The sequence below is a fragment of the Haemaphysalis longicornis genome, unplaced genomic scaffold (assembly GCF_048455015.1).
Source record: "Haemaphysalis longicornis isolate Haplotype H1 unplaced genomic scaffold, Haemaphysalis longicornis Haplotype H1 scaffold_5, whole genome shotgun sequence".
Lineage (NCBI taxonomy): Eukaryota > Metazoa > Arthropoda > Arachnida > Ixodida > Ixodidae > Haemaphysalis > Haemaphysalis longicornis.
Window position 1 is genome coordinate 191286244 of NW_027526385.1, and position 24593 is coordinate 191310836.

At 50.4% G+C, this 24593-nt stretch overlaps 2 pseudogenes; both read right to left on the reverse strand.

Annotated features, from left to right (window-relative positions):
* Nucleotides 1-8152: 8152 nt before the first annotated feature.
* Nucleotides 8153-10255, reverse strand: LOC144139569 (uncharacterized; annotated as a pseudogene).
* A 1417-nt stretch (nt 10256-11672) lies between these two features.
* Nucleotides 11673-14750, reverse strand: LOC144140055 (uncharacterized; annotated as a pseudogene).
* Nucleotides 14751-24593: the final 9843 nt, after the last annotated feature.

Genomic DNA, 24593 nt, shown 5'->3' on the forward strand with positions numbered 1-24593 from the left:
CGTGCGCGGAAATCTCGTACACACGGGCGCTTTTGCTTTTCGCCTCCATCAGAAAAGCGACCGCCGCGGCCGGGAATTGAACACGCGACCTCGTGCTCAAGAGCGCAACGCCTTAGCCGCTGAGCCACCGTGGCGGGTTCCATGCGCTATTTGTTACACCACTTAGTTTCACTGTTAAGGTCATTTTCCGCAATTTGAATATCACCAAGTGTAGCAATTTTCTGGTAAATTACACAGTAATCCATTATTGCCTAAATTATGAGAATTGAACACAGTCTGGGAGGTCATTGACTTAAACAACGGAAACAAGGGGTCCTAGTACCGATCCCACGCCGGATTGTACCGGAGATAAAACAGATGACAGGTCATCAGTAATAACATATTGGGAATGGTTAAGGGGAAAGTCTTAATTCCATTCAAAAATTTTGGGATCAATGTTTTGTTTGCTGAGCTTGAAAATTATTAAATCATGCGAACACTATCAAAGGCGTTAGCGAAATCTATGAACTTACCAGAGATTTCAATTCCCAAATCAGCGTTTTCGAGCAAATCATTAGTAAATATCAGTAGTTGCGTTTCACAAGAGAACATGTTCCTGAATCCTTGCTGACAGTTAGTGAAAAAGGAATTGGACTCAAGAAATTCAATTCAATGATAATATGTGTCGAATGATAATAATAATGATAATATGGTCGAATATGTGTTCTAACACTTTACATGCAAGTACATAATGAGATGGGATGATAATTATCGGGGTAATGAACTTCACCAGACTTGGAAACAGGAGACACCTTTCCCACCTTCCAATCACGAGGCAATATAGAATGATAAAAAAATTGGTGGAAAATTTTTGAAAGATTAACACATAAATACACGTGTATACATTTGAGCATTTCAGAAATAATGCAGTATGGGAAAGCAGAGAATGAAATTTTGAGGTTACGTATCAATGCATCAATGCCAACAAAGTCAATAATAATGGGATGCATTGGCAGGAACTGCGTAGGAGTGAAAGGTGGAATAACGGTAGAAATAACGCGGTTAAAAGCAGCGAAAAATGCATTGTTTACAATGGAACATCATTGATATTGGGAGACTGACAAATATTTGTTGCAGAAATTTGTTGAACAGTGACTGAATCATGTCGCTGTTGTGCGTTTAGAAATCTAAAATTTCCTAAAACGAGCAGAGGCGGGTTAGGGTATTTGAGGCACAGTTTATCAACTATGTCATTACGTTTGCGGGGAAAAAATTTGGACCACTTGGTGATGCATAACAGGTACAGATAATGAATTATCCGCTAGCAAGAAGTATGCGGGCGCAAACAAGCTCAGGTAGCGTCACTACCCTGATTACATGCGAAACAAGTCTATCGCTGACCGCTATAAGCACTCCTCCAGTTCGAGCGCCGCGATCGTACCTGTAGAAGCAATAACATTTTTCACATTCTAATGTCTCGCTATTCTTAATTTTTGCGGACAGCCAGGTTTCAGTCAAAATGACAATATTAGCAGAGAAAGAACCAACAGCGGAAGGAGATGCTATGAATGCTATGACACCAATTTTCGGCGTTAATATTATTGCACAGTTCGCTTCCTTCACTCAACAGAATACCCTGGCTGAAATATGAGCGGCCTGCTACGCGAGGAACACGGTTCAATTGGATCTCAGGTATCGCAGTGCGCAGAGCGGCACTCAGCAAATGGACATCAGCGTGACATCACCCCGTCAAGCCAAAAGAAGTGACGCGACTGCGCTCGTCAAAAACTCGTGACGTCAGTTCACACGCGCGGCACCACGAGCGGCGAGGGGGCGCAACACCCTCTCAAGCGCGCGCCGGTGACGTTCGCACGAAGCGGTGAGGTCAGGCCGGGATTCTGTCATATGCGCCGTTCAGGATGAGAGCGCGGTAATTTGAAACAAACGATTTTCAGGCCGTTCAATGTAATTAAATATCGCGCGCTGAAGTATTTGAAGTGCTGTTTTAGCTCCGACAGACCATTAAGCATTGATAAAAGCAATAAAAGTGTAACAAAATTTTCGTGTAAGTGCTCCTTTAAGAACGTTTCGGGTATTTGTGAAGAAGATGGGTGCATTGTTTACATTTTATGCGGAAGATAGCTATTCGGTATTGTGTTGGGGGCCAACAGATAGAACGTTATCTTTCGCATGTGTGCTTAGGAAAAATTCAATTCTGCCTACACTTTCGGTGGCTGCGCTGTGGATGTACGCCTTTTTGTTGATTGTAAACTTGTTAGAAGGGAGCGACTTGTCTGCACGCTTGCTTTGCCGAACTCTATAAACTTTTTTCGTGATTGAGGCGTTCTATTACAAACATCTTCGCTGATAGAGACTCCTGTGCCCTTTAGTTTTATCTTTTGCGGCAGAATACTACCCTGTGTTTTAAATGACAAAGGCTTTACGATAATCGGTCATGTTTTACTTTCTAGAAATATTCCGCGGCTCTGGGCCTGAACGATCATGTATTCTCTGAGGTTCATGGCAAACGGAGGAGAGAATAGGTCACCAACGCATTTTTCACAGTCCTCCCACTTTTCCATCTGGTATTCCGGGACACTGTAGAAAAATAGATTGTTTCGTCTGATTCTTACTTCAAGGTCGTTAAGTTGTACATTTTTTGGCAGCTCACTTTCTTTTTTAACAACCTCGGAAACTATGTTTGAAGTATATATTGTTGGGGGCATGCCTTCAAAAGATTTTATCGCTGCTTCTACGGTGGTCAGCCTTGTCACCAACTCCCACACCTTTTGGGATATTTCCACCTAATTTTCCCCTAAATCAGAGACCACACCCATAAGTTCAGCCTGCCTAGAGTCTTGTCTGACAGAAATGGCCTTGGTGGCTGTACTTCGTCGTGCAGCGTGATCGTTTCTTCATCAGGCTGCCCCGGAATAAGCTCTACATCACCACCAAGTAGTAACAGTCAAACAAACACACAATAGCAGATCCTCTCGTAAACTACACTTGGAACGGAAGAAGTAGCAGACACATTTTGTTAGAGCGCTCACAATACAATGATGGTGCTTTACCAAACTGCGCAAGAAACAGAAGGGGATTGTTGAGCGACGACCGCATGGTTGCCGCTCACCCCTGCCCACTGAAGGTGCCAGGGTGCATACACTTGGACTTCAGCTCCAGTTCAAACTATGCTGTAAACAAGTACAGTGTTCTGAATACTTAGGACACGCCTACCCTGATAAAAACTTCAAGTAGTTTTTCCTTTTCTTTTAGTTTCTGTTTTTACGTGTGACTATATTTTCTTAATAACGCAATCAAACTACCCCCTTAAAACTTCTGAATTAAAAGAGTAAATGAAGTTTCCAAATTGTTGACTTCGCAACACCGAACAGAAAACGCTGTTGCAGATTCCAAATTTATATAATGTCCACGAATGCTTGTGTGCTTGCAGGGTGCTACAAAAGATCCTAAAAATGGGCTGCGAGGATGAAGAAAACCCAGTTGAAGTGACGGGGCGTTTGTGCATATTGTAATATAGGTAAATGACGCTGAGCATTTGACTTGACATTACTCTTTCCCTTTTCGGCTTTGTCTTTCGGGAAACTGCTGCATTGCGCATTATTATCGGAAGAAACAAAACTTCGGCAGCGCTCTTTGAATGTTTTTGGTGAAATAAAATTCGCTGCACCAAGCTGTGGACTCAATAACCTCCAAACACGATAAGTAAGCGAGAGAACTCTACTGACGTACTCCAGAGGCATGACGATACTGAATCGGGCAGACAACGCTTGTTTGTTTGTGTTCTTTCTAATATTTCTTGGTGTATATTCATCGTATTTTGTTGCATGCATACAAAGAAGCATTTTACTAGCACAGAATAGGCCTCCCAAGGTACATGTGTGCAGAGACGCCAGTTTATTGAACCGGACTTAGCAATACATTGGTAATAAATAAGTCACAGTCAAAAAATCGGCCTAAACAACAAGAGCGATAGTACAGAACTTTCTAAACTGGTTCTACAGGACTTCATAAATATTAAAGCTTCAGAATGGCAATATTGCCAAGCCTGGCGTTCATTTAACAGAGCGGTTACTACTATAGCGGCCAATGCCTCCACAGAGCAGCGGCGGGCATGTCTGTGTGCTGGCTCGGAGAAGAAAAAGAGTGGCGGCCATGCCCTGCGTTTTGGCTGCATCTCCGTTCTTGTGATTGATCGTTCTCGTGTTCCTATTAAAATAGCCACTGGACTGTAGGGGCCCTCAGCGCCACCGGTGCAGTGGTGGAGGAGATTGGTTCTTGTGGTAGTGGGGTGATCCCTGTGTGGCAACACGAGGCAATGAAAATTCAGAGCCACCGAACAACACATATATTTCGAACACCTCAGCAGCTCATGGGCCAGCGGCAGCTATGCCTGGCCGAACGCCCGGAGTTCCTGGGAGCGCTGACCGCTTGCGCCATGAAGCTCGCGGAGTGAGCCTCAGGGCGGTGCTTCGTCGTCTCTGTCTTCGTTAATGGTGCTGCAGGAGGCCCTCCGTCTAGTGGCGGAGCCAGGGAGTAAGCCGGAAGGATACTTTTGTAGGTCGTCGTGTGCGTTTTGGGGTCTGTTGCGACTGGGCTGGCTGGGGAGGGTGATCCGCAATTAGTATTGTAGATTCGTCTGGTTGTGTAGAGAACGGCTCCTCAATAAACACTAGTTTGAGGTGACCAACAGAAATAGTCTCCTGTCTGCCATCTAAATCCATGGTGAAATGCTTATCAATAAGCAGGGTGGATGACGCGGTACGGTCCGTCATACGGGCGCTGAAGCGGTTTGCGCACGGCGTCACAGCGGACAAAAATGTAGGGGACGTTTTCAGCTCGCTGGGAACATGGGCATCCGCGCTGTTGGCAGCACGGTGCGGGCGCACGAAGTGAGCGAAATGAACCTCGTAGTTTGGTCACGTAGTCGGTGGAATCAGGACATGGAGATGATTCGGAATCAGTCAAAACCTCTCCCGGCAGGCGTAGCAGCGTACCAAAGACAATCTCTGCGGGCGTACAGAGCAGATCCTGCTTCAAAGTACACCGAAGACTCAGCAGAGCCAACGGAAGAGAAGTGGGCCAGTGGGTAGCGCCCGGCTGTGCCCTGGGTGCAGTCTTGATGGAGCGGTGAAAACGCTCAACAAGCCCGTTGGCGATGGGGTGGTACGCTGTGGTCCAAATGAGGGAAGTGCCAAGAAGGGTCAGAAGGCTATTGAAGAGTGCCGACTCGAACTGGCGACCTCGGTCGGTGGTAATAATTCATGGGTCACCATAGCGGGAAACCGAGCCGGCAACGAAGGCGCTGGCGATGGTTTCAGTACGGATGTGGGGAAGAGAGAATGCCCCGGGCCAACGCATGAACCGATCCACGGAAGTTCGTAGGTATGTGTTGCCTTTTGAATGAGGCCAGGGCCCCAAAATATCTCATGCACCTTGTCTAAACGCTCAGTTGGTGCCGTAAACAAGCCGAGAGGGGCTTTGGTGTGCCAGTTAACCTTTGACTGCTGGCATACGAGACAGCAGCGCGTCCACTCGCGTACGTCCTTGTTGAAGCCCAACCAAACCAAACGCTGCGTCAGCAGATGTTGCGTGGCTCGTATTTGAGGGTGCGATAGTCTATGGAAGGCATTGAAAACAATGCGTCAGAAATTCGCCGAGAGGAGGGGACGCGGGGTGTGCGGGGAAACATCGCAAAGCACCGGGACAGCCCAATGGGATGGGTGAAGCGTGCCGGGGTTTCTTCGAAGGGCTATTTTTCGGGCGTCATCTGCTTCGCTGATGCGAGTGCGGTGAAAGCGATGTCAGCCGAGTTGTGCGAACTGGAGATTGCGGCGACACGGGAGAGTGCATGCGCGGCAGCATTGTCCTTCTCTTGCAAGTGCCGCATGAACGTTGTGAATTCCACGACAAAAGACAGACGGCGGGTTTCACGAGGTGAAAATGTTGGGGATTTTGACCGGATTGCGAAGGTCAGAGGTTTGTGATTCTTCTGTATTTGGAAGTTTTTACCCTCCAAGAAGTGCCTTAATTGTCGTAAAGCCATGTAACTTGCAAGGAGTTATCTTTCAAAAGTGCTGTATTGTGATTCCGCGGGTGACAACTTGCGGGAAAAGAAAGAAAGGGGTTGCCAGGCATTGTCCACAAACTGTTGCAGGACAGCTCCGACTGCTGCGTGAGATGCATCGGTCATTAGGGAAAGCAGGACTGCCGGTCTCAGATGAACGAGAAGGGTGGCCTGAGACAGCTTGGTCTTGGCATTCTTGAAAGTGATTAGTACTTCTGGAGACCAAGTGAGTGGAGATACTTTTGGTTTGTTTCCCGTGAGCATGTCTGTCAGTGGCCCGAGGAGGGCGGCGCAGATCGGGATGAAACGGCGGTAAAAATTTAGGAGGCCAAGAAACCCGCAGAGTTTGCATATGTAAGATGGCTGCGAAAAAATCTTGGATGGCCTGTACTTTTGAATTCAAGGGGCGATGAAGTCCAGTAGTGAGCACCGAACTCGCACTTGGCTCTATTGACGATAAGGCCATATTCGGCAAAGCGACTGAAGAGTTGGCAAAGTTGCTAGATGTGTTGTGCTGCGTCACTACTGAACACAAGCAAGTCATCGATGTAAGCGAAGCAGAAAGGTCACGGTGTCAGTAAGCCGTTGGAAAGTTTGTGCAGCGTTCCGAAGGCCGAAAAGCATGCACACGTACTCAAAAAGTCCAAATGGAATGATGATATCTGTGTTGTGAACATCCATCGGCTCCTCAAAAATCTGATGGTAGCCCTTAACAAGGTCTATCTTTGAGAAAACCGTCGCGCCATGAAGTAGTGCTGAGAAGTCTGCGATGTGCGGAAGCGGGTAACGATCGGGAACAGTGGCGTTGTTGAGCAGCCGGTAGTCTCCGCAGGGACGCCTGTCTCCAGGTGACGGCTTTGGAACCATGTGCAGCGGGGATGCGTGAGGGCTCGACGACGGTCGAACTATTCCGAGCTCCAGCATCTGTTCGAACTCGTCATGTGCGATATTGTAGCGATCAGGGGGTAAGCGTCGTGGGTGGGCGAGTAGTCTGAATGTGATGTGTCACATAATGTCGGACGGGCGGGAAGAAGTTGGCAGGTCGCAGAAGGGACGGGAATTACTCAAGAAGCTTGTCATAGACCGACTTCGACGAGGTGCTTGCGACCGCCAAGAAGGGTTCTTCGATGCCATGCCAAGCGCAGGCAGGTGCGTTGTAGCATCAATGAGGCTGAGGCATTTGCGGTGCATGTAAACTGGCAAGTTGTAGTGACGCAGAAAGTCTGCGCCCAGAATGGGCTAGGCCACATCATGGATAAGAAAAATTTATCGAAATATTCTCCGGAGGCCGATGTTGAGTGACATCGATTGTTATCCGTAAGTTGCAATGGGAGTATTGTTGGCGGCTTTAAAGCTGCTTGTGGATCGCCTGCGCTTGCGAAACACGACTGAGGACGGTATGACGCTGACCTCAGCGCCTGTGTCGACAAGGAAACCCGGTCCGGAGGGTTTTTCCACCACAAAAAAAAACCGGCTTACTTTGCAACTGACACCACTCCCCGCCTTTAGTGGTGTGCCGGGAAGTTTCCCTGAAAGGTGCAGGGGGTTGTACACTTCCGCGCTGCTTTTCCAAAGTTGCGATCATACCTGCATACGCCTTGCCTTGAAGGCGACGGCAAACGGCGGACCGAGAAGGAGCTGCCGCGCGTGTGAGAATGTTGGCGCTGGGCTGAGAGAGCGGCGACCTGATCTGATAGCTTGGTGATCTCCCCACGAAATTCCTTACGCAGGGTCTACAGCGCAGGTGCAGACGGCGTTGTGGGTGCTGCTTTAGTGGGCCCGGAACGTTCCGGGAGTGTTAAGTTACACACGGGACGTTCGACAGGAGTGGAAACGTCCATGACTGATTCGGAAAGTTGGGCCAGCTGGGAAATGTATACACCTCTCGCGGTCGCCAGCACCGCGCGAACGGAGGCGGGCAGGCGTTGAAGAAAAAGCTCTGGAAGCAAAGTTCGATCGTCTGTCTGATTGTCTGAAAAACTTTAATGCTGGTATATACATTATGTTTGAGAGATGTTTGAGGTGGCCCGGGATGCTTCAGGTGGCCCGGGGCACGCCACCTCTCACAATCACTAGGTGGGCGCCCCACTACAGAAGCCCGTTGGCGATCGCCGCGGCTCGGGCTCGGTCGACCAGGGCCTTCTGGCTCACTAAGTCGGAGCAGCCAAGCAGGGCTGCCTCCAAGTCCTCCCGTGTAGGGTTGGGTTTTGGGGCGAGGTTCAGAGTTGATTGGCATGCCCACACTATGTGGAAGATGTCCGAAGACTTCTCCGCACAGTAGGGGCATTGTCTTGTATAGGCAGGATCAAAGTGTTTTAAAACTGCCGGGCACAGCAGTATTTGGTGTAAAGACGGAGGATTGTGCGTTGTTCTGCCTTTGAATTGCCCTTATAGGGCTTAGGAAAAATTGAGTGGCCCAATAGGTATAATTCAGTAATTTCTCCAAAAGTGAGGGCTGGTTTGGGTTCGGGATCCATTTCGGAAGGGTCTGACGATGTTGCCCGGAGAGTGAGCGCGCGGGCTGCGGTGTCTGCCGTTTCGTTGCCTTCGATGCCCATGTGAGCAGGAGCCCATACGATCGTTCGATATGCGGTGGCCCCGAGATAGTCACTATTTTGAAGGATGCGATAAGCAAAGGGAGGAATGTACCCCTGTTCAATGTTTCTGCTGGCACCTTGTCACGTGAACGGTTGGTGGGGTGGTCTTTACCAGCTCGGAGCAATGGACACAGGGAAGCCGTTGACGTGTTTAACAACATACATTTATGCACACACAAAAAAACCCTCAGGCAAAGCACTCAATACTTAAACTACACACAAACGATAACCACTCCAACCTCTACAATCCCAAGATACAACTCGCATAAAAACCCCTAAATTAATAGCTCAATATACAATTCAAATCAAAACTCAAACGTCTCTACAATAACGTTTTACATTAAGTACACTCTAAATACACTCCTTAACCAAGTTCTAGTTAATTTCTCTTGTCCCACAACTCTCTAGTTGTGTTCTTTACAACTGCGTCCCTACTGGACTGGCCTAACCAGCTGTCATCGGCGCTGACGTATCGCACCCGTTGCGTGGCCGCGACTTGGTGGTGGCCGTCCACGTCTCGCTTCGGTGCCGGCGTTCGATGCGCGCGGTCACTCCTTGGAAGGCGTGGGCTCCGCGCGTCCTCACTTCGTTCCTCTGTGGCTACCCCCTGGTAGCCGCTCTCGCTGGAGGTCCTTGATGCCGGCGTTCGATGCGCGCGGTCATCCCTTCAGCGGCGTGCTTCCTTGGTCGCTACCCCCTGGTAGCCGCTGCCTCTGGAGGTCTTTGATGCCGGCGTTCGACGCGCGCGGTCATCCCTTCGGCGGCGTGCTTCCTCGGTGGCTACCCCCTGGTAGCCGCTGCAGCTCGAGGTTCCAGGTAGGCTCGGCCCGAACGTAGCCTTTCGGGGCCGTCGAGACGAACGTCGACGGAGCGTAGACGCTGGCCGCTGGTGCCCGACCGATGCGGCTGGGGCCACAAAGACGCAGGTTCATGGTGCACCTAGGATGACGGTGCCGATGCGAAGTCGGCCCGCTCCCGCCCAGGCTCGGATGGCGTGGTCGATGGCCTGGCCGCGTCCCCCTGGCTCGTTCGTTGAAGCGCACGTGCTCCGGCCGCCTCCTGGTTTCTTCGGTTTCTTGCCTCCCGTTGTCTTGCCTCTCTGTACTTATATGGCCATCTCGCCACTTGTCCCATGCGTGGCCTTCCCTGATTGGCCGACCAGTGTGCTACCACCTCTGGCCATGACTCCTTGGTGCGTCGGCGCTGGCGCTTGCTGATTGGCGCGCTCCTGGCGCGCACTTCAAACGGCCGTTCGATTGTTCTTTTTCCTCGTTTTTTTTCGGGGGTTTTGATGCGTCCTCCTCTCAGGGGTTGCCCTGACACATGACACCCCTCTCGAATCGGTGATGATGACTCGCGACTCCTAGTCTGCGGCTGCTAGCGCGATGGCGACTTCCTCCGCATGTGTTATGTGTTGAGCTCTGAATGTTAGACCATTTACCGCGTCGTTTTGGTGGACGACTGCGGCCGTGTACCACCCCCCATGGTGAGGGCCGGAGGCGTCCACGTAAAAGATTCCGTGCTTGTTCCCATAGTGGCGGGCCAGTGCCTCCGCCCGCGCCAGGCGCCTGCCACTGTGGTCGTCACGTGTCATGTTGACCGGAAGAGGGCGCACGTGCAGGGCGTATCTGCAGACTTCGGGGATGCGTACGCGCTCTACCGTTAGTGTTCTGTGGTGGATGTGTAGTCGGGCTAATAGGCGGCATCCAGACGGCGTATTTGAAAGTATTGTATATTGATTAGTGAAGTGTTCCTCCCGGAGCTCCGCGAAAGTGTTTGTCATCCTCAGGCTCATGAGGCGCTGGTTTCACGTGTTTTTCGGGAGGTCGAGCGCATGCTTGTACATCTTTCTGAGAATCACTTCGAGGGCGTTCTCGTCAAACTTGCGCAGGTGAAGGTAAGGAATCCAGTAGAGGACTCGACTGACCACGAATGCATGTGCCAGCCGCAAGGCATCTTATCACCGTAATCCACCGCGTTGGTTGGAAACCCGGCGGACCATCCGACCCACCTGGTCCTCCACCTTACGCAGTTTGGCTATTGCTGTAACTACCCGTCGATGTTTGTGGACAAAGAGGCCAAGTACTCTAATCTCATCGTGTTCGGGTATCGGGCCGCTGGCTAGGGAGAGTTCCATTGTGGTGGTGCAGTTAGGCGACGGGCTAATGTACACAAATACGGATTTGGACAGGGAGCTTTGCAGGCCGCAGCGGCGGGCGTAGGCGTCCACAATTTCCGCCGCTTGCTGCAGGTTGGCCTCAATGTCTCCAACCGATCCCTGTTTGGCCGAGATGGTAATGTCGTCGGCGTACAGCGCATGCTGGACGCCTTTTCCTTCGTCAGCTGAGCCGGAAGTTTCATCATAGCCATATTGAAAAGTAACGGCGAGGGGACCGCGCCCTGTGGGGTTCCTCTCGTTCCCAGTTGATAGGGGACGTGTTCTTCGTCTTGTATTCGGATGAAAGATTGACGATCCGAGAGAAATTGCTTGATATACCAAAAGGTGTTATGTCCACAGTCGGTCTGGGAGAGATGTTGCAGGATAATGTCGTGTGTGACGTTGACGAAAGCCCCCTTCAAGTCTAGGGCGAGTATTGTATTATCGTTGAGGGGGTATTCGACAGGGTTGAGAATGTCTCGGTCGAGTTGAAGCAGAACATCCTGCCGCGGACCGGTGCGGGCGGAAACCGAACATGGTGTCTGGGAATGCATGTTGGTTTTCTAGAAACAGAGACAGCCTGTCCCGCACCATGGTCTCTATCAGCTTTCCCGCACAAGATTTCAGGGAGATGGGGCGGAGGTTGTCTGTGTTATGGCTTTGCCGGCTTTCGGAATGAAAGTTACCAGGGCGGTCTACCCTTCGATTAGAAGGGGTGCCTCACCAAGCCAGATCGAGTTGATGAAAGCGAGGAGGGTCTCATAGGCGGGGTCGGGAAGATTGGCAAGCAGTTTCACAGTTATTTTGTCCCGGCCCAGGGCCTTTCCTCGTTTCATTTTAGCTAGCGCCGCCTTCAGGTCTGCAGCTGGAAGAGCTGATCCAGCTCCGCGTTCTCGTAACCTGCATACGAGTACGCGGGCCCTCGGGGGTCCTGCTGAGTGCAAAGATAGTGGTCGTGTAGCTTGCACGCTAATTTTGAGGTACATCCATCGAAGCTCTGAATAGCTCGTAGGAGATGTTTTTGTGCCTCGGCGCGGGTTTGAGTCGGGTCAATTAGGGCGCGGAAGAGGCGCCACGTGCTCCGGCTAGACATTTGTATGGCCGCCGTGTTACAGCGGTCCACCCAGTTCGAGTCGGCGAGTTGGGCCGCGTACTCTGCCGCTCGCTGGGTGAGGTCTGCGATAGGAATTTTAAGCTTTCTGTTATGTTTTTGGCGGCGCCATCTGCGGGAGAGGCTGTGCCGCGCCTCCCAGATATGCAGAAGGTGGTTGTCCACCTCCGGCGTTGCCTCCGAGAGCTGAATTCTAGTTTCCACCAAACGAAGGTGTGTAACCAATCCTTGTGCCCATGCATGGTATCCTTGTTCGTGAATAGAGGCCGAATTGATGTAACTTTGCAGGAACCTATTCCAGTCGGGGAGCCGAGCTTGTGCGTGGGGCCGTGCCAATGGTTTAGTCCTTATGGTGGTATTGATAAGGCAGTGGTCACTACCGAGGGTTTCCTCGGTGTTGGCCCATTGCGCGTGTGTAATATTTTCGGTAAAGGTAAGATCCGGACACGTATCCTGGGTCACAGAGTTACCCACCCGCGTTGGATATGCAGGGTCGGTGTGGAGAGTCAGGCCCAGCGTGGACGCAAGTTCCGCTAGCTTGCGTCCCCGCTTCTCCTCACGCACGTACCCCCAGGGAGTGCTGTGGGCGTTCAAATCACCCACAATCACCAGGGGCTCCCTCTCCGCAGCCTTTAGAGCGCGGCGAAAAAGTGCTGCGAATGTTACATTTTTTAGTCGTGGGGGACAGTAGACGTTGAGTATGTGGAGTGGTACATCTTGTTTCTTGAACGGAAGAAGTGTCACCATCACATACGAATATTTAGTTTGAAGTTCCAAGTCTACTAAATTAGCTGTATAATTTTTATGCACAGATACGCATGAAGAGGGGTCCTGTTGGAAGGTGATGTAGTTTGTAAGGGTGGCGCCGCTCCCTGGCTCCTGGAGGGAAACCACCGCCGGAAGCGAGTCGAGAGTTGAAAGGAAAAGTCGCAGATTGGCCCGCTTTGCGCGGGAGCGCAAGCCTCGACAGTTCCACTGGACAATTTGAACAGGGGTGGTCGAATTTGTTCTTCGGGAGTGCATGATCTTAGGGCTGCTCGCCATGGTCAGTTAGGTTGAGGCAGGATTGTAGCGACGCTGCTCCGGAGCCGGCGCTCGCGGTGAGGGGGGCGTCCTCTATACCGGAGAGGGAGCAGCTGTCATCATCTGCCTCTGTGAGGCGTCTATAACCTTTGACAGGGCGGCCGGACACGTCCTTATAGGGACCGCCGGTCCTGCGCGAGGGGCGCAAGGAATGCGTAATTTGTTGGGCAATCATCGCGGGGATTGTCTCTTGCAATTTGGAGATGGTGTTGACCATCAGTGAGATTTGGTTTGCCATGGCGGCGAATCGAGCGTCTATGTCCCGGAATTGGGCGTCAAAACGGGCCTCGAATGCAGCCTCCGCGCTTGTTGCCGCTTTCGGCACCACGAGCTCACTTTCAATTACCTCAGCCGCGGGAGGGGAGGTGGGAGAAGGAGACTGGTTGATTTGGGATTCCAATTCGTTATTTGTCTTTAGCAGCACCTCGTTTTGGGCCCCGAGTGCTGCTATTTGATCTTGCTCGGCGCTCCGCGCCTTTGGGAGGGGAGTAAGAAGGGAGCAAGAGGAAGCAGCCCCACCCGAACCGCTCACCTGGCGTCCGTTTTTGACGGCGTTGACCCAGGGCCTGGTTTCGCCACGCGTCTCCGCCGTTCGTTTCTCCAGGCCTCCATGTGGTGGTGACGCCGTCGACAGTCGCTTTCCATCACCTCCAGTAGGTGGCTTTTTGAGGTTTCCCGGCGAGGCTGGCCGTGGGGTAGCCCAAGTTGACGGCTTTTTTTCTCGGGCGTTATTTTCTTTTTCCCGGCCGTTTGGGCGGCTATCTTGGGTTTGCGGAATTTTGCCACACAGTCACGTAGTTGGTGGCATGAGCGCAACCGCACACAGAACACCGGGGAACACAGTTGTGAGGGACCCGCACCCCCTCCACTAGCGGAGCTTGGAGTTCGCACAGTCCACACATGTTCGGCTGCAGGTTTGGACATGCATCCGCTCGATGCCCGACGACCTCACACTGGATGCAGGCCGGGATAGTTTTGTAATATGTTTGCACAGAGACGACCATGTTGTCATAATGCACGTAACGGGGCTTCTCCTTATCCGCGGAGGTGATGCGTGCCTTGTTTGATGTTCCGAATTTTCGGATTTCCACGATGGTGCCGGCACGCCAGCACACTCGATGTTGAGGAGTTTTTGTAGTATCCGTGTTACGGACCACGATCACTCCGCAGCACATGTTGCCGCCATCTTGCCTAAGGTAACCATGGAACGGGACCGCTCCCTTCTCGGTATTTCCAGCAAAGTCCCCAAAGAGCCAGTCGGCCGCCTCGATGTCCGGGATATGCACGATTATGATGTTTTGGTCTCGTGATGGCAGAACGAAGATGGCGCTGGCCCGTTCCGGCCAGAGGTACACCAAGATGGCGGTGCCGTAGCCGGTTTCCGTGAACGCCTCCTGAAGATAAACACGCTGCCTGGGCTTGATGACTATAACGTAGCCTTCGAGATGCGTGTTTGAGCATTGGGCGCGGCTCCCACTTCGTGGACAGCTTTCCTTTACTTCCCGTGGCGCGCGTCGCGGGAGCGTTCACTTTTCCGACTGACGAGCCGATGGCCGGGGCGACGTAGGACGCCGTCATCTTGCCTTTCTCCTGGGAGCGGCGTTCAGCCGCTTGCAGTAAAGCTTGACTCCGACTTTTCGGAAAACCCATCGAATTTTTGTCACCGGTGGTGGGGACCGAGGTCCACGCCATCGTCTCAGGGTAGTAACCGCGTGATTGGAACGCGGAAGTTGCCATTTTGTCCTAGGAAGGCCGATTTCGCCCGGCCGGGCGTCGGCATCGCCGCGGCGGCTCCCACGTGGTCGGTTGAAAAACGGCTGTAAATTCGTAGAAAATGGGTCCACCTGGACGACTTCGGTATCCAGTTGTTCCGCTCGATGTTCCGGATCGTTCGATGCCAGTTTTGCCTGGGTGGGATGATTTGGGCCGCGGCCCCAGCCGAAAAGCGGCGCAGCCGACACACCGCACGTTTGCTCACGTCGCGCGCTCGCAGCGCCCTCAAGCTCGATCGAACGTGGCTTCTTTTTCTCCAAGGAGCTGTTAAAGGCGATGCAGTAGCTGTGAGGGTTTGCGATCACCGAGTTTTTTAGATTGTAGAAGCTGCAACCGTCGCTGTTCCGACATTGTCGTCCGCTTGATAAGTTCACCCGTCAGGGTGTCAAACGGGGCGGTCGCCGGCGGTGAAACAATCAGGTCAGGTCGGGAACCTCGGTTGCGACCTCGGGAGGCAGCGCAGACACGAGGTGGTTGAATTTCGGGCTCTCCGACTTTATGCGAGCAATGGCGAACCGGCTGTTTACCTGGGCGAGCCAGAGCTGTGGGTCCTAAGGCCGGTACTGGAGAAGCTTCAACGAAAGTGCAGCCACGTCACCCTGAGCGGCGGAGGATGTTCGATGGCTGTCATCTGCAGTGGTGGATTCGAGCTTGGCATCCTAAGCGGTTTGATTGTCCGCTGCCATGTCCAACATACCTCGGCAAAACTGAATGCCACTCACTCACACTCACTCAAAAAAATGTATTTATCATAACGCGCTCACCCGCACTCGCACTGAACACTCCGCCCTAAACACGCGTACTCATTCGCACTTACGCTCGCCACTCCGCCCTTACTACGCACACTATGTAGCGCTCACGCTGGCCACTCGTCCCCACCACTCGCACTCACTCACGTTCACGCTCACCACTCCGCTCTCATAACTCGCACTCACTCGCGCTCACGCTCACCACTCCACCCTCACCACTCGCACTCAGTCCGGCTCACGCTCTCCACTCTTCCCCACAACTCGCACTCACTCGCAATCACGCTTGCCACTTGGGGCTCACTACTCGCACTCACTCCCATTCACGCTCACCACTTGTCGTCGCCATTCGCCCTAACTCGCACTCACGCTCGCCACTGCGCCCTCACCACTCGCACTCACTCTCACTTACGCTCGCCACTCGTCCTCACCACTCGCACTATCGTTCACCACTCGTCGTCACAACTCACACTCACTCACGCTCACCACTCATCCCACCACTCACACTCACTCGCGCTCACGCTCACCACTCATCATCACCCCTCTCACTCATCCGCGCGCACTCTCACCACTCGCATTCGCATCTTACACTCCCTCGCACTCGCAATCACCAGTTGCAATGGCCTCTCACACTCACTCGCAATCACCACTCGCTTCCTCCACTCACACGCACTCGCCACTCCCATCACCCACTCACGCGCACTCACAACCACAGCTAATTCGCATTCCAACTGACAGTTTTTTTACAGCAGGGAGTTTAAACTCCGCCGTTATTGTAACCACATGAATCGTTCCATTTTTCGGAGACCTTCAATGCGGCCCTAATGACACCGACACCACTACATTACTTGAAGGGAGAAAAAAAAATTGGGTGTTTTAAGACATAAGCTTCACATTGGCCATGAGAAATGCCCCAAAACAATCAATAACTCCTATGAACTTGATCCAACCGACAAAAAAGCCTGTATTACGAGAAAATAAGCGCGAATCTTTCCCCCGTCCACCCTGAGTCAAAGTTCAAGATTGAAATCGAAACTGATTCAACTGTGCTAGGATCGCGCAATTGCATGACGTCGGTTTCATGTCGGAGGAAACCCAGGTTCAATCCCCACCAAGTGAAAGGTTTTTCTTGAGGCGCTTGATGTTCCTTTGCCTAACATCATCATCGTATTCTGAAACCCACTGTGCAAAGTTGGCTTTCCTACAGGGATTTTACTCAGGCTCCCACGCCATCAGCGAGGAATAAAAGCTCCACATAAAGAAATGGCGAAGCTTGCACTAAGACGAGTGGGGCTCACCGCGAGTGCAACTCGCACTCGCGATTGGTGAACGGGGCTCACCGTGAGTGGCTTTCGCACTCGCGAGTGCTGAGCGGGGCTCGCCGCTAGTGGAACTCGCACTCACCAGTGGCGAGTTCCTTCACCGCGAGTGGCGCTCGCACTCGTGAGTGCTGGGCATGGCTCGCCACGAGTGGAACTCGCACTCGCGATTGGTGAACAGGGCTCACCATGAGTGGTGCTCGCATTCACTCGCACTCGCAGTCACCAGGCCAAAACGACGGCGAAGCTCACTCACCACTCACTCGTGAGTGGTGAGGGGGGGGGGGTGTGAGTGCACTCATTTGTGAGTTTGCCGACCTATGGTGTCCGATGTCCGTGGTCACCAATTCTGTGGCAACACGAGGCAATGAAAACGCCGAGCCACCTAACAACTCATATTTTGAACACGTCAGCAGTTGAGGGGCCAGCGGCAGCTATGCCTAGCCGAACGCTCACAGTTCCTGGGAGCACGGACCGCTTGCGCCACGAGGTTCGCGCAGTGAGCCTCAGAGTGGTGCTTCATCGTCTTCGTCTTCGTTGATGCTGCTACACCTGCATGCATCGCTGAGGACAGCTTTATCGAAGACCAAGTCTCGGGCAAGGAGCTGGCGCCTCTCAGTTAACGCGTAAGTAGTCGACTTCAGGTCGCCTCTCACGAGTTTGGACTGCTGCCCCGGCAACAAGGATAACAGCAACACGCATCACGAGCATGGCAACGGAGGCAAACGACAACATTATGCCAGGTAAGGTCTTGTTTGATTAGATGTGCACACCGCAAACTTTTTTATGGCTGCATCTTTGAAGATGGAAATGACTGGCTCCACCAGTATGAGCGAGTCACGAAGATCAACGGGTGGTACCAGGTCAAAATATGCACAATGTTTACATCACGATGGACGACTAAAAAAGACTTGGTAAACCAATGAAACGAGGTTGGAAACTGCGATAAATTTTGGCTCCTGTTTCTGCCTACGTACGTGCGCAAGAACCATATAGAAAAGGCTGAGACAGCGCGGCATTGCTCAGTAGAACGTATAAATAAGAACGTGACCGTGTAATGTAAGGACGTGGGCCGTTTTTCAGAAGGGCGAACCCGAGCATGACCGAGGAAAAAAAGCTGCCTCGCCTCATGCGAGGCGTTAACGAGTAATTGTTTGCTCGTTTTGTCCGCAACCCACTGCGGAACGTCACCAAATTCACTCCTGAAGCGCCGACCATAGAAAAGACCCTCGAGCAGCCCGCCAGGCAGTAGGACCGCAACGACCACTGCGCTTCGGCGAACATGCTGTCTGTTGCTTGGGATACCAGTCTTGACCTTTGGGTAATGTCATCGGTCCAGTAGTTGGTGAAGAACTTTCCCTACAGCAGCCGGCTCCGACTTCACTTACGTGTTTCTTTCTAGAACAAGTTATTCGACAGGAAGTACGGTAAGCGCCTGAATAACCAGGGGAGAGTGATCTGCACACGCCGTCAAGCAACACTACAACATATGCAGAAGCTTTGCAACAAGCCGCTCCGTACGTTCCGGCAGTGTCGCCGTCACCACACTCGCGACGTATAGTGAGCCCAGTAAAGGCGTTATTACTCCTGGACAGCCTGAAAACCGGCCCGAATCTCCTGCTGGAAAGGTTGTCATCCGCAGGGCAGACGCTTGGCGTGCACCAGATTAGCAGCCACTGTCAAAAAGGTGAAGATGGCCATATATACAAGACGTTCCCGTATTCTCGTCTGGGACTTTGCGGTTTTCCTCTGGATCCGCCGTGCCCCCCCCGAATGAAAAACGCCCAGCTAACATTCAGGAATAAATGTCTGCACTCGAAGCGCCAACTGCTTGCACTAATCGGGCAGCCAGGACGGCATCGTGTAACCGTTACATGTCGCCGAGCCCTCGTCGACCGTCTAGCTTTCCGGGGCATCGGTCGTTCCGTCCGCGTAGGATAAACTGAGGCCAGCGACCTCAGGAGTAGGGGACGCTGATAAAGCAGCCAGCAATGGTCTGGTATTATGTTCCCCATGACACGCAGCGGAACCGAAGTAACCAGACAATTGCAGGGAAGGAGCCACACCTGATCCCGCCGTGACAATCAATGATTGTGACGTGACTGCGCTAGTGTACACGGGGTGGACGACTCTGTTATAAGAATCAACATTTAAAAGAGGCTCAAGAAAGTTTAGTGAAATAGGCCTCCCAATTGCACGGCGGGCAACCATCTTATTAAATTAAAAGCATCTCTTAGTCGACCCTCCGTCGTCCGGCGTCCGCACCTCTCTCTCTACACTATATAAAAAGAAATAGCGGAGCCCGCTTTCGATCCCGCGACTCTCTGGCATCAAGGGGAGGTACGGGGCGCTCTTCCCACAGCGCTACAAAACCGGTACACGAGCAAGGGCTACGAACGCGCCTTATGTCCTTGACTCATTCAAACTACGTCAAGAAGCTACTGATACAACGAAGGCACGCGAAGCTGAACGTCAACGGAAACGAGTAACTGAAAACTTTAGAGGAGGATGTTGAATTTCCCGTGGGAAAGCTGTGGCGGGAAGCGCCACGCGCCTTGCAGCTATACCACAGAAGACAACGGAGAGGGCGGGCAGCGGGGTAGGAGCATGAGCATGCAATAAAGAAAGACGAGAACCAGGAAGTGATCGATCAGGTAACGCCGGTATCGGTCTCTCCGCTGTCTCTACTACATTTCTATTCATTTCTCTGACACTACATGGGGGTTGACACTACGTTCCCATTCGTTCTCCGATGAATGAAACAACATAACGGCAACACAATGGAACTAACACAGATCCCTTATGATGCTTTGCATCCTCCTCATGGTGTAATTTTTCCCTGCAGGTATCTCTCTGCACGGCTCGAGTTGGTGTCCGTGTCTGGGGCTACGTCGGTGATTTTATTGTATTCTTGGACATTGCGAGAAACGTTACACAAGGAATAGGCTTTCTAAAAAGGAACAGAGCCATCATTCACATGCGGACGCCTGCTGTAATGTTCTCGAAAAAAGGAGCCATCGCCGCAAACGACCCGGAAATAGGGTAAGCACTCGCACTCCGTATAGTGGACAAAGACCTAGTGGTGCCCGCGAGGAATAGTGTTGTGACTTCTGTAAAAGGCGACTTCCCTGCAAGCTGTGAACGCTGGTAAAAAGCAAGGTTTATGTGCTTCTAGAAGGAGAAGATTACGTTGCGAGGTGCCTGGTTTGCTTGCAAGATAGCTATGCGTACATAGTACTGACGAATTTGTGAACGACTCCAACACGTCCCGAAAAGAAACACCATCGCTTCTATGCACGAGATGTTCGATTAAAAAAATTGTGTCCTGTGGGGACACACTGCAGAAACCGTTGGCTCCGAAATACGTCGTATTCCGTATCAGTCTAGACCTGTCACCACAACAGAAACAAAGGCTGACAGACCTGCTCGTGGAATTCCGCGAATGTTTCGCTCCTTCATCAAAGGTATGGCAAACAGCTGTTGCAAAACATCGAATCATCGTTGACGAAACGACCAACACAATACACCAACACCCGTAACGCGTATCCTACAAGGAGCGCTGAGCCATCAGTATTCAAGTAGAGGAAATATTACAATACGACGTAATTTATCTATCAACAAGTCCTCGCGCACTCCATTTTGTACTCGCCGAAAATAAGATAAAACTCTCCGCTTCTGCGTTGATCACAGCAAGCTGAACCGTGTGACAGAACGAGATGTATAATCAGTTCCGCGCATCGACGAGGCGTTGGACCGGCCGAATACTTCCCATCATTGAATCACAAAATTTGGTTCTGGCGGATAGTCGTTGGTGAGAGGAAGTGAGAGAAGACTGTGTTTGTTGCACCTGATGGGCTTAATAAGCTCAAACTGCTTCCGTTCGGTCTTTTCTCAACACCGGCGACATTTCAATGAGTTTGCAATCGTAGTCATCTCTCGTCTACCTGATTGATGTCGTCTTCACCTCGACTTTTGAAGAACATCTACGCGGGCTGCGGCTAATACTAGAGGCAAAACAGCGTGCTTGACTGTAAAACCTAAGAAAAATGTTAGCTGCAAAGAGCTGATATTCCTAGGACACGTAATCAGTGTAGAAGGAGCCTTACCTGACCCTGAGAAGACGCCATGTGTAGCAGTTTTCTCAAGGCCAGCCGACGAAAAGCCTCATAGGCATTTTCTGGGCCCGTCCGCTTACTACAGGCGCTCTGTGGAAACTTTTTCTAACATTGCCGAGCAACTTACAACACTGACAAATGACGTCATGCCTTTCTCTTGGCAAGAAGAGAAAGGAACGGCCTTCGATGTCCTGCGAGACCTGCCTTGAAGAGCCCGAGTAGACTCTCATTTTTATACAATGGCAGATACAACAATCTAAAAAGACGCCAGTAACGTCGGTCTTACTGCTATAATTTTCGGTGGCAGGATTGAGCAGGACGAATGCTACCTTATTGTAGCCCAACTTTTTCAAGAGATGACACGAATTACTCAACAGCCGTAGAGGTGTGTCTAGCCGCAATCTGGGCCATCAGCAAGTTCCGGCCATACCTCTATTGAAGGAGCATCACAGTGGTCAGCGACCTCCACTCCCTGTGCTGGACGGCCAGTCTGAAAGACCCCTCTTGAGACCTTTTAAGATGGAGCCTCCGCCTGGAAGAGTACAATATGATGGGCGTCTACAAGTCGGGACGGAAGCACAACGGTGCGGATTGTTTGTCACGGGCTCCCATTGGCTTGGCAAGTCCAGAAACCGACGAAGGTTTTCCCTTCTTCGGAGCCGTCACGTCGTCCCAAATGAATTTACTGCAACAAGAATAACCTAAACTACTCTTTTTTATGGCCGTAGGAAGGGCCATACTCAAAATGGATGGTATAAAGATGAGCTAACCGAAAGGCCGCTGAAGTTGCAATAAAGTTTTTACTCTCATTTTGATACCATCCTAAGCCGAAAAACTGCTTATCTTGCCCCCCGCCTAACACGGTGACCCTTTCGCTGACATGCGCAAACCTTAGGCAGCCATGGGCTTTAATATCGGAATACATTGGGTCCGTTACACGGGTACAAAGACTCCATTTTCGTAATATGTACTTGAAACCTGGTTATATACCTAGGTAGCCCTTCGTCGGGAGGTCCCGGCAAGTGGTTGTACTTTTATGTGTGCCCAAAGATTGTAGAACTATTGAAATTTTGGCGATGCTACTTGTGTCACCCAGGCTGTTGTTCTATTCCTAGCCTGGTATGGGCATGGCGTTTCCGACGTAGCAATAAACCTATTTAGAGTTTTTCTCTTTGTAAGTTAGTGTCGGATGCTGCGGAAGCTCTTCTCTAACTACGCCAAAAAACTTTGACCCCTGCCTAGCAAAAACGTTCGTTCTTTTTAATTTATTTTTTAATTACTTCACGCTGGCTGAGCCGGTTAGGGTTGTGGTTACTCTAGGTTGTCCATATCGCGTTTCGGCGAGCGTGTTGCTTTACGGTCTTTCATCGTTTTTACGTGCCTGCGCAAGGCAATGGAAGATAAAGGCACCTCCGAGCGAATTGCTTGCTTATTTTGCAATTTTGCACAGGCCGCTTCGCAAAATAGGGCTACGGCGCCCATCATAATTACATTTCGGCTTTTCGCTATAGAGCTACCAGAAATGCACCCTAGCGGGCTGATTTAACTTCTCAAACTATTCGAACCGCAACACCAAAATGCCTATGGGGCCTTTAAGGAGGCACCTTGCCGCTGAAGTTGGTTAGGTTTGTTTTAGCTGCATGTGACTCAATGCCTTACTTGCGTGTAACGCATTGACAGCGATAACTACTAATTCCGGCCATTCTAGGATTATATTTTTTAGGAAAATCATGTACATTCATTTTGGTCCATGCGCAATTAGAAAATTTTCACGTTAATAAACCATATAATTAAAAACCAATTCTTCCCTTTCATGAAGCCGTTTCGCCTTACCCTCTCGTAGTATAAAGCCAGCCTCCAATTATAATTTCAACCTTCACAATTGTTACAATGTATATGGTTAAGACCGGATCGTGTTCAGTAGAGTAAAAATATGGAGAACAAACCACCGATACATGTGAAAACAGCAAAAAGTTTACAGTGACCACTAAAATCTACTGAAACAGTCTTTTTTTCTTGTATATCTTGCCTGTATCCTGTGAACAGTTTCAATTATAGTTGTAAGATAAGTAGTGTTGTATATGTATAAATTTTTCTTAACCCTTCTATGCCCAGCGGCTTGTAATTTTTACATTAAAGCGGCCACTAGCCTTTGGAGCAATTATTCCAACCAGTGGTTTCTACATAACTCCTGTTTGTGGAATAAAGTTTCCCACAAAAAAAAAAGGAAAACGTCGCTTTAATTACGAATACTCTTCTTTGAATGTGTTGAGTGTGTGTGCAATGACTGTTTTGCAGGTATTGAAATTCTGTACTTTATTGAACAAAGTAACTGCAGCACCTTTTGCACTACTCATCACGATTAAAATGATTGTGCAAATCTGCGTGCTTACTTGCATATGCTAACAATAAAATGCCTAATTCTAAAATTAGCTCTAAATTATTTTATTTTTGCGACAAGCCCGCCGACTCCGATACAAACTGAGGTGTATTTGTAATGTAGCGTGAGTATATAGCCATTGTGTTCGTGCATCCCACTGGGTTGCTTGCGGAGTTCATTTGTGTGCTCAACTGTAGCTGTTGTGCGTGCTGACTTTATTCGTATGCTGTGCTGCGGCCTCAGCCTATCCCTATTGCCACACGTAGCCGTGATGTGCACACCCTCATATCAGGTTGTAAGATGGCCCTAGAGCCTTATTGTAGGGTTTGCAGAAGCACACGAAATATAACAGGAGTATAAGTTCTAGGCCAAACAAAAAAACCTACTTACTAATCAACAATCACACAGTTGCCACTGAGAACACTTTACTACCTATATAAATGAGGTCGCAAACACGTCTTCTTGCGTCAGCCGGCCGTGAACGAGAGCCATCACTTACAATACTGACTACAGGATTTTAGTGGGGTCACTAGTTTTGTCTGATCGTACAATTTTACCTACCTATCCCCAGTTATTTTTGCAATAGTATACGTTTGTTAAGTTTTGTCGTGTTACTGCTGCAAGTGCTTCAAACTTTTCGCCTTGTGCTAGAGAAACTAACGCCCTTCGTGGGCGAATTAAATTTGTGTAAGTTACAAAAAGTTACTTCTTTTAGATTAAATATATACTGCATGTTAATACCGTACTTTATTCTTGGAGCTTGTAGCGAAATATCCCGGCATCCTCAGAGGCGGCAGTTTGTATCTGCAGCTTTAATCGGAGGAAGTGCTACGTTCTGTGTGCTGCGCCAGCGCTGATGTGCGCTCACAACTTATGGTATTGCAGCACTGAAATATGACATTGTTATAAGCAGGAATTATCTTTGCATCATATGTATTCAGTAGCTGGCCCAAAGTAAAATAGTAATAAATCGCTCCCACACAGGAAAAAATCTTGAAACCTTTGTGGCAGCTCCTTTTAGTTCCGAAATAACGTTTAGGCTAGGCTTGAAGGTTAAAATTGCTCAGGATAAAGCGCAAAAACCACACAAGGGCAAAACGAGATAGCGCTGCATGTGCCCCTTTTTTGCCCTTGGGTATATTTTTCTGCGCTGTCGCCTCAGTAGCTTTCGAAAACTTCCTTTATTACGAAAACTTGCATGTTTAAATTAAAGCTTTAATGAAGGCTGCTCTGGTGCGAGATGATCA